The sequence below is a fragment of the Cupressus sempervirens genome, chromosome 4 (assembly GCF_028749045.1).
Source record: "Cupressus sempervirens isolate cs-2001-9-10 chromosome 4, ASM2874904v1, whole genome shotgun sequence".
NCBI lineage: Eukaryota > Viridiplantae > Streptophyta > Pinopsida > Cupressales > Cupressaceae > Cupressus > Cupressus sempervirens.
In genome coordinates this window covers 356,907,969-356,921,385 of record NC_143121.1, presented here as the reverse complement: position 1 = coordinate 356,921,385, position 13,417 = coordinate 356,907,969, and the positions used below count along the sequence as shown (strand labels likewise).

At 30.1% G+C, this 13,417-nt stretch overlaps 1 pseudogene; it reads left to right on the top strand.

The window, feature by feature from the left end:
• Window positions 1–5,787: 5,787 nt before the first annotated feature.
• Window positions 5,788–8,129, top strand: LOC149561535 (homocysteine S-methyltransferase 1 pseudogene; annotated as a pseudogene).
• The last annotated feature ends 5,288 nt before the right edge of the window (window positions 8,130–13,417 follow it).

The following is a 13,417-nucleotide window of genomic DNA, read 5'->3' as shown; positions in this document are numbered from 1 at the left end:
CTTGATATAATCGTGAGTACCACATTCATATAATCGATTCAAATAAGTAATAGACTTGATGAGGTAGGTCCAGATATGACAAGCTGGAAAAGCCTTCCCATTTATTAATAGTAATCTTTTTCATCTGATGTCGTCTTTCTCATTTGAGAACGCCAGTTAATATGCATCCATTTGTATGCAAGTGTTGAAGGTTGCAGAAGTATGATCATTTTCTTTGCCAGTTTAGAAATATAATTTTGATTAAAGTACACGGTTGTTTCAATGAGGCATATTTCATTAGTTATGGATTTCATTACACTGAAATATTCAAGGATTTGTTTAGGAGGTGATTAAATAAGAATTGTAATATATGAGTTTCGTCAATAATGATCCTCTTTATTAAAATAATTTTGTTCATTTACAACAAACCTCCCCCTTCTAATCTTATTGTTCAGTATATGTGTGTGTGTGTGTGTATGGATATATATGTATATATATGTATATGTATATATGCATATGGATATATATGTATATGTATGTATAATTATATGTATATATAAATATATATACATACATATATACATATTGATGGGGACACAACCCAAGCACAAAATGGACACAATAGGAAAAGGGAAAATGTATTAACTGTGAAAATAAACTAGTACATTCAGTACAAAGAAAATTGACTTCAAAACATTCCCTAAGGGCTTACAATAGCATAAATCTGGAGATCATTTCTCCTTTTAGTACCTCCTCTCAAACTTCACTCCGAACTGCCTTTTACAATGCTAGAAATGTCCTTAAATAGACCCTGGAGGGTTAAGGACTAGGAATACATTCTAGAAAGTGCTAGTAGGCATCCACCGACCAAATAGAAGGCTCCAAAAGTTGTGTTAGAAGTCGACGCAAATCTAGAAGAATCTAGAAACGGTAACCGAACTTTTGGGAGGCATAACTTTTGAACCATAACTCCGATTGACGAACCGTTTACATTTTCGAAAAGCTTTCAAAACTCTCTATAGCCCTATGGACCAGCTTCACTTGTCCCCCATTTTTTGGCCCTTTTTGAGGTCATTTAATGCCCCTAACCTAACTTTGAAGCATTCTTAGGAGATCTCCAAAACCTGAAAAACTGCGATAACTTTCAAACCGTGGGGCCTTTTGACTTGATTTTTTTTTGGAATGCTCTAAATTACAATTACATTCATCTGGCCAATTTACACCTCCTAGTTCACCAAAATGATGGCTCAATTACATAATCTTATTTTTTTGGCATTTACACGTATCCCAAGGTGTTCAAATACTCTATCCTAGAACACTGATAGTGGAACTGTGAGAGTTGGAACCTTTATTTGACCCAAATGGGTATCCAGAAATGAAAACACATGAAACATAAACTAAGTCTAAGTACATTTTTTTGGGTGACATAGGATTGCCCTTATACCTCTGGATGCTCTTGCATCACATATATATATATATATATATATATATATATATATATATATATGTATGTATGTATGTATATTTTATATATATGTACATATATATGTATAAATATGTATATATATACACATATATACATATATATGTACATATATATATATATATATAAATATACATACATCTATATATGTACACACATATATATACATATGTATGTGTGTATATACATATATATACATATATATATGTATGTATATATATGTATATATATACACATATATACATATATATGTATGTACACACATATATATATGTACATACATACATACATACATACATACACATATATATATATATATGTGTGTGTGTGTGTGTGTGTATGTACATATATATATATATATATATATATATATATATATATATATATATATATATATATATATATATATATATATTGATATTGATTCCAACACTAAACTGATGGAAAAAATACAACCACTCGAATTTTCAACTTAGAATTTTCATTTCTAATTTCAAACTTTTCCCCAATCTAATTTCTCAATTACATTTTAGTTCAATCTAAATCTCAATTTAAAATTAATTTCTTTCATCATTGGAACGAAGGTTTTTTAATTGGGTTTTTCCTTGATTTCTTCACACAAAGAAGAATCTACATGCATACCTAAATTTTCACAATATAAAAAAAATTTCATCACAAGAATTATCCAAGCAGTCATCTAGCAGACACAATGTAGACAAGAAGAGAGAGAGAGTGTGTAAAAGAGTATGTGAAATAATCATGAGTTCCTACCTAGACATTGATGCTAGTTCGCTATGACTCAGAAAATTGTAGAGAAGCTCCTCCTCTAAAAACCTTCTCTTTTCTAAAAATTCCTTCACTCTCCACCATTCCCAAATCCTCCGAGAACCAAACCCCCAAGTGAATAGGAGTGCCTGTAGAAGCATATGAGCATGTAGAAGCCTAAGAGCATGTAGAAGCATATGAGCCTCCCGTACACACTAGGAGAGCCTATATATAAAGGCTACTAAGATGCATCTAGAATGTGTCTAGAAAGAACTAGGAGATAAGCATGACAACTAAGCACATATTTTATACGATAAGAATATAAACATAATGAGTTGTCTAGAATGTTGTAGACACCATGTGCTCAAATAATGTGCTAACTCCTAAATGTAGACAACATAGGCATAATTAGAGTGCAAACTTCTATGTTGTCAACATGAAAACTCACAAGAGTTCATATACTCCTATGTGAATAAGTATTAAAATAAAGCACATTACTTAATTAATTAAATTTTTTTATTTAATATTCACTTGAATCCTTTTTAAATTAATTTACTAATTTTAAATCTCATGCACTTATCATGTGGCCATAAAATTTTAAATAAATTAATTTATTTTCCACTTCTAATTTATTTCTAAACATTAATTGATAAAATATTTATTAACTTAAATAATAATATTATTTAGTGTATATTTAAAAATGAACTCTAAATATATTATTATTAAATTAAATAAATATTATCATGTTCCAAATTTAAACTTATAACTTTTATCTTCAAATTTAATTCTTTTTATTTAATTAATTTCTCAATTAATTAAATAAAATTAAATATTAAAATATCATAATAATTTTCCATTAAATTAAATCATTAATTAAATCTTTTTAATTAGACTTAATTAATAGAAAATACACCAAAGACTCATAAAGTAAAATATGAAAACCCATCATAGCAAAACACATACAAAGTGAAACTAAGGGGTTATAATCATGAATTAATGTCATTCAATGCATTCAAAGTGTACTCAACTTAGATACTTGTCATAAATTTCAATTAGGACAAATGGCTTAAAGGTTTAGGATTTGGACTTGAGAATTTATCTCCCCTCTCTTAGCATTGAGATAATGCGATAGGGTATACTCATCCTGGCAATTCAGGGAAGTTGGTACCTGGTACCTACAACCTACATAAAATCTATGCATGTACATACACAATATATACTAAGCTAAATAGGAAATGGCAGGAAGTGGTGCATCGTGTAGATCCTAACTAGTAGGTGACTACAATTCCTTTTCTTAATCACATCAAAAATGCCATACATAAAAAAAATAAACATGCACACCATACACATGTAGTATGGGGTAAGTATACATAAGAAAACACATTTTCTAATAAACCATCTAACTAATCATCATCAATAATTGAAATTGCTTGAATAATCATCATGCATACATGAAATATAGAGTACCAAATAATCTCATCATATAATAAATTGAATCTGAAACAATATCTGATAATCTCAAAATAATGTCACTAATAATCATCAACATAAAATTGTCCTAAAAGAGTTCAAAAACAATAGCAAAATGCAAACTAGGGCAGGCACTACATCCACCCCGCCTAGAATTAGGCTTACTCTTGGAAGCCTACATGAATGATAATACTGAACAACTCACTGTGTGGGTCCCATTGAACCCTTTCCCCCTATAGGAGCATATGATTCTACTGAGGACACTACAACACACTTAAAGCAATATGATTCTAGTTTAATAGTAAACAAAAAACCACATTGATCCAACATTTGTTCTTTTAACAATTATTGAAATAGATTTCCTAAACATGCTAAACAAGGATCAACATCCCTAATCCATTAGAAAATATACAAGTTATGATGCATAGAAAAAATACACATGTTTTGAAAATAAAATAAGTTTCAATTTTTAGTTTAACCTATGTTTAGTTTTTAGTATAATTTTAGTTTTGAAACCTAAGTGTTGAAGCATAAAAAACATGCAAGTAATAGTTTAAGTCATGTTTCATCTAACCTAGTTTCAAGTTTCAATTTGAAAGAGATACACATGATAGTTCAAAGTTTTTATTTTTGTTTGACTAGTTAACAAATAGTGGCATTCCAATATACCTAGAGCTCCCAATATAGAAACTCAAGCTCTGATACCAGGTGTAATGCCCCACCAAATGATCCAAAACAATTAACCTAAAGTTTTACTAAGTTTTCCATACAATTTTTTTTTTAATCTAGAAAGATAAATCATTCACATCAAACAAATAGTAGCGAAAGCAATAACATACAATCGACTATAAGCATACATAACAAGTTACATTCCTTAAGGATCCCATGACATGAGTCACATTTAAATTTAATTAATACTAAGTCTAACAACTACCACATCCACATGAAAGAATAATTAGACATTCCAAAGTCAATATTATACATTTGTTCTAAATGTCTCTTGGCAATTCAAATTCAGAATGCTCAATTATCCACTATACATGTCATAGGGTATGAAAGGCTTAAAAGATTAAACATATGTAAAAATAAAGATACATCATCCTCATTGACAATGATACAAGTGCAATAAAGTAAATGAAACCAATAAAATACATGATACATCCATCCATCATAAAACACAACTAACTAAGTGTGCAATTCCTCCTAACTATCAATAGCATCATTAGACCATTCTGGGCCCTAGCCATCCTCTGCACGTAACATTCCAAGTCACTGAAGGGATCATTGGTACTATAGTAATGGGGATGTCACTCCTGAAACATGCTACAACATATGCATAAAGAAATCTAACATGCAAGAATAAAGCATAAGATGATCCTACAAAGTAGATAACATCATCTATTACATGCTAATCATTAATATAAAGAAATGTACTAGTAAATAACATCCATCATAAGATCCATGAATAGAATGAAGGTAAATACTGACAAAAAATGCTCTAGCCACGGTGACTATGGATGGATCTCAATGATAAGAATAAAAAAGCACTACCACCCGACCACGTGGAACCTAAATGGCCCACTCCTACCGTGTTGAGGAGATAGTCTCAAGTTTCAAACAGGATATCAAATCACATAACACGAATACTCTCTAAGTCGAAGAATCCTAAAAGTATTCTAACTCAAAGGTTCCAACACATAGATTGACATCTAGACCTAGAGGCACAACAAAGACATGTAGGAATCTACTTTGTAAGTGAGAAAGTGTCATCACATGAATCACACTAGACTTACCCTGGTAGTCTCTCAATAGACCCTGGCCCCAAAATGGTCAAGTCAAACAAGTCACAACATGACATCATCAAAATTGAAACCAACACTTTAGTCCCATGAAGGTGACTGGAAAGTAATCCAAGTATAACTAATTGATGATTCAAAAATGGTTAACTCAAGTGTCTCATATACATAACCTTAGCTTCACATAGGAAGCCTAAAGAGCATCAATGAACAATAAATACAAACATCTCATAGAGCATACCATCACATTATGATGGTTGGGTTTTAAAAAGATCAAGATCAAATAAAATTAGCATGGCATCACATCTCATAACCCCTGAGCCTCTGGTAGACATCCTATGACTAGTCAACAATATAGTCAACCCCAAAACACAAACAATATACATATAATAATGTAAGTTTCATGTTTTGGTTTAGCCTTGAATACACAATGTTAGTTCACAACAAACTTCCAATTTTCATTTCAATGTGGGTTTCCAATTTAAAGAGGTTCATCTTACTCAATATAGATTAACTCATTAGTTTCTTTGAATAGAATACAAAATTACCCCATTCAAATTCCCAAAAATAAATCAAAATGTAGATACATGTTTCAATTTGCTTTTGCAACCACATGGATAAGCCAAATATGAGGTTTTTAGTTTCCATTTCAGAGTTTATTTTCAAGTGAGAAGATTCTCGTTTACCCTATAGTTATCCCGTATATATAGTTGAATCAATTAATATTTAACCCTATATTATTTTGAAATCAACCTTTCTAGAAATCAACTAAGGTAAATGTTTGAATAACATAAATCATTAAGATTAAAATTAATATTCTCTCAATGATTTAATTATGTTTTTATTACAAATCATCATCATGATAAAATGAGTTCATCTCCATTAAACACTTCCTAGTTAATTCGATCTCCATTAAATTAAATTATTCATTGATTCCCAATAAATCAATTTGCAATTCTAATGAACTCAATATTATCTATAACAATAATTGAATGAATTAAAAATTTCAATTTAAAACCTTCTCTATTAATTAGCCTTAATTAGACTAAATTTAATTAAGCTAATTACTAAGTTCTAAATATCAAACTATATTAATAACATTTAATTATTTATTAAATAATAAAATTATTATCAAAACTATTAATAACTAATAATTAAATTTTCAATATTTATAAACTCTTAATAATATAATAATATATATATATATATATATGTATATGTATATGTATATGTATATGTATATGTATTTATATGTATATGTATATACATATACATATACATATATATATATATATATATATGTATATGTATATATATATATATGTATATGTATATGTATATGTATATGTATATATATGTATATGTATCTGTATATGTATATGTATATATATGTATATGTATATACATATTCATACATATACATATACATATACATATATACATATACATATATACATACATATACATACATACATACATACATATATATATATATATATATATATATATATATATATATATATATATATATATATATATATGACAACAAATCTATTAACAAAATTATTATTAAACCTTACTATATTACAAATCATCTATAGGCAAGCTTTTAAAGCCACAACCTTAATACAAGGGTTGTCGGTGACAATTGTGCTATTTCCTTCCTCGCATACACTATTAGATTCCAAATGAACTCATGATCTTAGCTGGTAGATATCCATAGTTCCCTGGAAGAATTATTATAATGTTGGCTCTATGATCTCGGGTGACATCCCATTAGTCAATTTATGGTAATAAGCACCTCGAGGTGAAGTAACCCACACCTAAATAGGAGGTGATTAAAAGTGTAGAAGGATGTGTAATGATCGATGGAGGATTTGTCACTTGGTTAGAAAATCATGGAGTTAACATTAATCATCCACTTTGGAGTGCATTATGCATAATGAGACATCTAGACCTCATTAAACAGGTTCATTTATAGTATTTAGAGGTAGGAGCTCAAATTTTGGTTACTTCATCTTATCAGGCCGCACTTCCAGGATTTACATCAAATGGGCTTCCAATTGAAGAAGGTGAATCCTTGTTACGGAAGAGTGTGAGGTTGGCATGTGAAGCTTGTGATTCATTTTGGGAGACTCTGCACAAGGTATATGTGAGAAATACCAAATACCATAGGGCATTGGTTACTGCATCTATTAGGAGTTATGGGGCATATTTGGTAATTGATTCTAAATATAGTGGTAACTACAGAATATATTACCTTGGATAAATTAAAGGATTTCCACAAGCATCAACTGAAGGTTCTTGTTGAGGGAGGATTGGATTTACTGACTTTTGAGACTATCCCAAATAAACTTGAAGCCCAAGCATGCATTAAGCTTTTGGAGGAAGCAAAAACTCAAATCCCGGCTTGGTTATGTTTTATTTCTATTGATAATATGTACGCATCCTTAGGTGAGATGATTCGAGAATGTATCGGTGTAGCCAAAAGAAGTGAAAAGGTTGCTGCAGTTGGTATAAATTGTTCTCCACCAGAGTTTATCAAGGATGCTATTAAAACCATCTGACAGGAAACCAATAAAGTAGTAGTGGTCTATCCAAATAGTAGAGAAAAATGGGATGCCAAGGCAAAGTAGTGGTTGAGGACATTCACCGAACAAAATTAAATAAAACATATATAAGCCACGGCTTTTAAAAGAAAGGTCGTGCGGTCACAATCTCAGACTTCCATTGCCATGATATGGGCCTCTTGCCTATCTTTGTATTATAATATTATTGGGTGAATTCTAAATATTCAAACCACGTCTCAAATAGTTCCATATCAGGCTGCTTATTGATCAAGCTGAATCACCATGTGAAGTTTCCTGTCATTTTGGGAGATATGGAGAATATCGTTACTTTGTTCCTTAAAATATTTGTTCCATATTAATAGCTATTGCTGACTCTAATTCATTCATTCTAATAAACAATGTTTGCACTTCATATAGTCGTGAGTACCTTCTTCATATAATCGATTCAAATAAGTAATAGACTTGATAAGGTAGTTCCAGATATGACAAGCTAGAAAAGCATTCCCATTTATTAATAGTAATCTTTGCAGTCTGATGTTGTCTTTCTCATTCAAAAAGGCTAGTTAATATGCATCCATTCGTATGCAAGTTTAGAAGGTTGCACAAGTATGATCGTTTTCTTTATCAGTTTAGAAATATAATTTTGATTAAAGTACAAGGTTTTTTCAATGAGGCATATTTCATTAGTTGTTGTGGATTTCATTACACTGAAATATTCAAGGATCTATTTAGGAGGTGATTAAATAATAATTGTAATATATGGGTTTCATCAATAATGACCCTCTTTATTTAAATAATTTTGTTTTTTTACAACAAATCTCCCCTTTCTAATCTTATTGTTGTGTGTGTGTGTGTCTATATATATATATATAAAATTGATTCCAACACTAAATTGATGGAAAAAAATTACAACAACCCCTAAAATTTTCAACTTAGAATTTCCATTTCTAATTTCAAATCTTTCCCCAATCTAATTTCCAAATTACATTTTAGTTCAACCCAAATCTTGATTTAAAACAAATTTCTTTCATCAATGGAACAAGGGTTTTCTAGTTGGGTTTTTCCTTGATTTCTTTGCACAAAGAAGAATCAACATGCATACCCAGATTTCCACAATATAAAAAATATATTCATCACAATAATTATCCAAGTAGTCATCTAGTAGACATGATGTAGATAGGAAGAGAGAGAGCATAATAGAGTATGTGAAATAATCATGAGTGCCTACATGGACACTGATGCTAATTCGCTACACCTAAAAAAATTGTAGAGAGCCTCCTCCTCTCAGAACCTTCTCTTTCCTAAAAATTCCTTCATTCTCCAACATTCCCAAATCCTCCGAGAACCAAACCCCCAAGTGACTAGGAGTTCCTGTAGAAGCATATGAGCATGTAGAAGCCTAAGATCATGTAGAATCCTATGAGCCTCCCATACACACTACGAGAGCCTATATATAAAAGGCCTCTAAGATGCATCTAGAATGTGTCTACAAAGAATTAGGAGATAAGCATGAAAACTAAGCACATATTTTTCACAAGAAGAAGTTAAACATGATGAGGTGTCTAGAATGTTGTAGATACCATGTGCTCAAATAATGTCCTAACTCCTGAGTGTAGACAACATGTGCATAATTAGTGTGCAAACTCCTGTGTTGTCAACATAACAACTCACAAGAGTTCGCATACTCCTGTGTGAATAAGTTTTAAAATAATGCACATTACTTAATTAATTAAATTTTTTTATTTAATATTCACTTGACTCCTTTTTAAATTAATTTATTAATTTTAAATATCATGCACTTATCATGTGGTCATGAAATTTTTAATAAATTAATTTCTTTTCCACTTCTAATTTATTTTCGAACATTAATGGATAAAATATTTATTAACTTAAATAATAATATTATTTAGAATTTATTTAAAAATGAACTCTAAATATATTATTATTAAATTACATAAATATTATCACATTCTAAATTTTAACTTATAACTTTTATCTTCAAATTTAATTTCTTTTATTTAATTAATTTTCCAACTAATAAAATAAAATAAAATATTAAAATATCATAATAATTTTCCATTAAATTAAATTGTTAATTAAATCTTTTTAATTAGACTTAATTAATAAAAAATACACCAAAGACTCATAACGTAAAAGACAAAATCAAACTAAGGGATTATAATCATGAATTAACATTATTCGACGAATTCAGAGGGTACTCAACTCAGATACTTGTCTTTATTTTCAATTAGGACAAATGGCTTAAAGGTTTAGGATTTGGACTTGAGAATTGATCTCCCCTCTCTTACTATTGAGATAATGCGATAGGGTACAATCATCCTAGCAATTCTGAGAAGTCGATACCTGGTACCTACAACCTACATAAAATCCATGCATGTACATACACAATATAAACTAAGCAAAACTAGCAATGGAAGGAAGTGGTGCATTGTGTAGATCCTAAGTAGTAGGTGACTATGACTCCTTTCCTTAACCACAACAAAAACACCATACATAAAGAAAAGAAACATGCATACCATACACATGTAGTATGGGGTAAGTACTCATAAGAAAACACATGTGATAATAAACCATCTAACTAATCATCATCAATAACTGAAATCACTTGAATAATCATCATGAATACATAAAATATAGAGTAGCAAATGATCTCATCATATAATAAACTAAATCTAAAACAATATTTGATAATTTCAAAATAATGTCACTAATAATCATCAACATAAAACTATCCTAAAAGACTTTGGCAACAATAGCAAAATACAAACCAGGGCAAGCACTACATACCCCATAGATTCATCTTGCATACCTTGATACCAATATGATGCAGAGATAGGTTAACCCAACAACTTGACCAAATCACTCTATGAAATATATAATAAACCACAAGGTTTTCCAACTTTGGCTTAAAGGTTTCCTTTGAAATAAAATCAATTGGTTTTCTCACAACCTAAGGCTCTCACCACATGTTCTTAGTTTGATATTATCACTTTCTAACATGTTTAAAACTCTCACAAAGTCTTATCAAATAAATAGATAATGAAAACTACCAAAATGATCACAAATGGGTGAATCTCCTTTTAGTCCTACAAAACCTAATTTATGACCTTTTCATAAAATTTCTCAAAAAAAATTAATAAACATATTATATATCATAGTTGATAGTGGGATCTATATAAGATATGTGAAACACATGTACAAGTCCTTTGGACTAACTATGTGGAATGTTTAATTTTAATTTTGTTCACATGTGCAAGCTAGAGATCTCATACTAGTTGAAGCAACTAACACTTGTTTAGTATTCAAAAAAACTCATGCAACTTGTATTAATGATTATCAATCAAATAGATTTGATCTATTAATTTTAGTCTTGTGTGTGGATGACCATATTCTTATTATTGATTAGGAGCTAATAGGATGGTGTTAGGTACAAGAAAGTCTTCATATTGTTAGTTGTGTACATCTAGAATTTACTTTGAGTAGACATAGTTTATGTCAACACATGGGTAGAAAGTCAAACAAAAAGATGAATGAGTAAAGAGTAATGGGCATTTGAGGATAGTAAGGGGTTGATTTTTGGAAGGTTAACAGGTAGAGAAATTGAAGATAGATAATTTTGGAGGGAAACATGATGGATTAAATAATTTTCTATGAATGATGGAAGAAAGAAAGGCCCTCTTTAGAATAAAGAGAGTGGGTCAATAAAGAGAGAGATTGAAAAAAAGTACAATGAGGTTCTTTTGAGGTTGATAGAAGAGAGGTTAAATAGGATGAACATAGCTGAAGGAATGGAAATGGTCTTAAAGAGAGATGGATACTAGAGATCCCATCATTGAGGAGTTCATGGAGCATTGCCAAGAAAGCTAACAGAGGAATATGTTTGCGATTGAAGGAGAAGAAAGTATGCCGAGTCAAGAAAGAAGTACAAGAACAATGGAGAGCTATAGAAGAATATAGGAGGAAAGGGTTGGCCAAATAGGTGCATGGATAAATGTTTGAATGAATCTATATGTGAACATCATCAAATGAGATTCAATAATAAAGTTAATATTTTGGTGTTCATTATCTAGGATAATGATTGAATTTGTTGTTTCCTCCTAGTTTATGTAACTATTGTGATGCTTGGTCATTTTTTCTATTCATCATTCCTACTTCCAATATGTCCTGTTACAAAATATATCTAGTATTTTGGTTATAACATTAGAAATTTGTTCTTTGAAGTTTTAACAAATGTGTGTGAACCCTTTAATTATATTCAACTATAGATATTTGAAACATGATAAATACTATTTACCCTTATTTTACAAACCTCTATGGTTTCAACAATGACTGAGTATTATAACAATCAGTTGGAGGTAGTACTGAGGCAATTGAAACAACAAAGCAAATAGGAGCTTAATTTTTTCTTCTTGCATAACTACTTTGGTGCACTTTCCAAATTCACTCCACATCAAGGAGCACCCCATATTTCATGTACTATAATCAGTGCATTAACTTAAAAATAACTTACTATCTTTGTGATGCTAAAAGATCTGTATGCGAACCCGCCTCCTCCCACCCAAAAGTGCTTTGGCACAATGAAACAATGAAAACTATGTTTCAATTTTTATTTTTTTCTAATATAATCCCTTGTTTGTCACTATTTTGACATCCCATGTTTGTCATTATTTTGATGTTTTTAGGAGCATAAACAAAAAAATGAAGTTCACATGCCAATTTGGCCTCTTGCCAAAAAGTTTCATCAAAAATAGAGGCCAAATGTACTAGTGTAAAGAGGCTCCTGTGCTAAGGTCCCCTGATTTTTTTTAACCTTTCCAATTATTTTCTATTGCATCATTTCATACTATAGCAATAATTTTATTACATAAAAATGAGGATTGTCATGAACAACCCATTGCATTTTTTAGCAAAATTTTGCAAGCATCTAAGTTATACTATGATATTACTAAAAAACAAGCTTATGCCCTTGTAAAGGTATTGAAGTCTTTTAGGCCATACAAGAGTGGTAGGTGCACAAATAGTAGCATATTTTCCTAGTGTTCTTGTTGAAGACATTTTTAGGCAATTAGAAGTTATAGGTAAAATATGCAAATGGAATAACCAAGTGGAATAATTTAACATAAACATACAAATTACCAAATTAATTAAAGGATAGGGATTGGCTAAGTTAATGAAAAAATCAAACTTGGTGGCTAATCAAGTGAACTAAGTAGAGGGAGATCATAGTGAAGCAAGTATTGAAATATTTTCCTAGTATACAGATATTGTATACTTCCTAACAACTATCAATTTTAAAGAAGGAAAGACAAATAGTCAGAAAAGAACTATAAAAT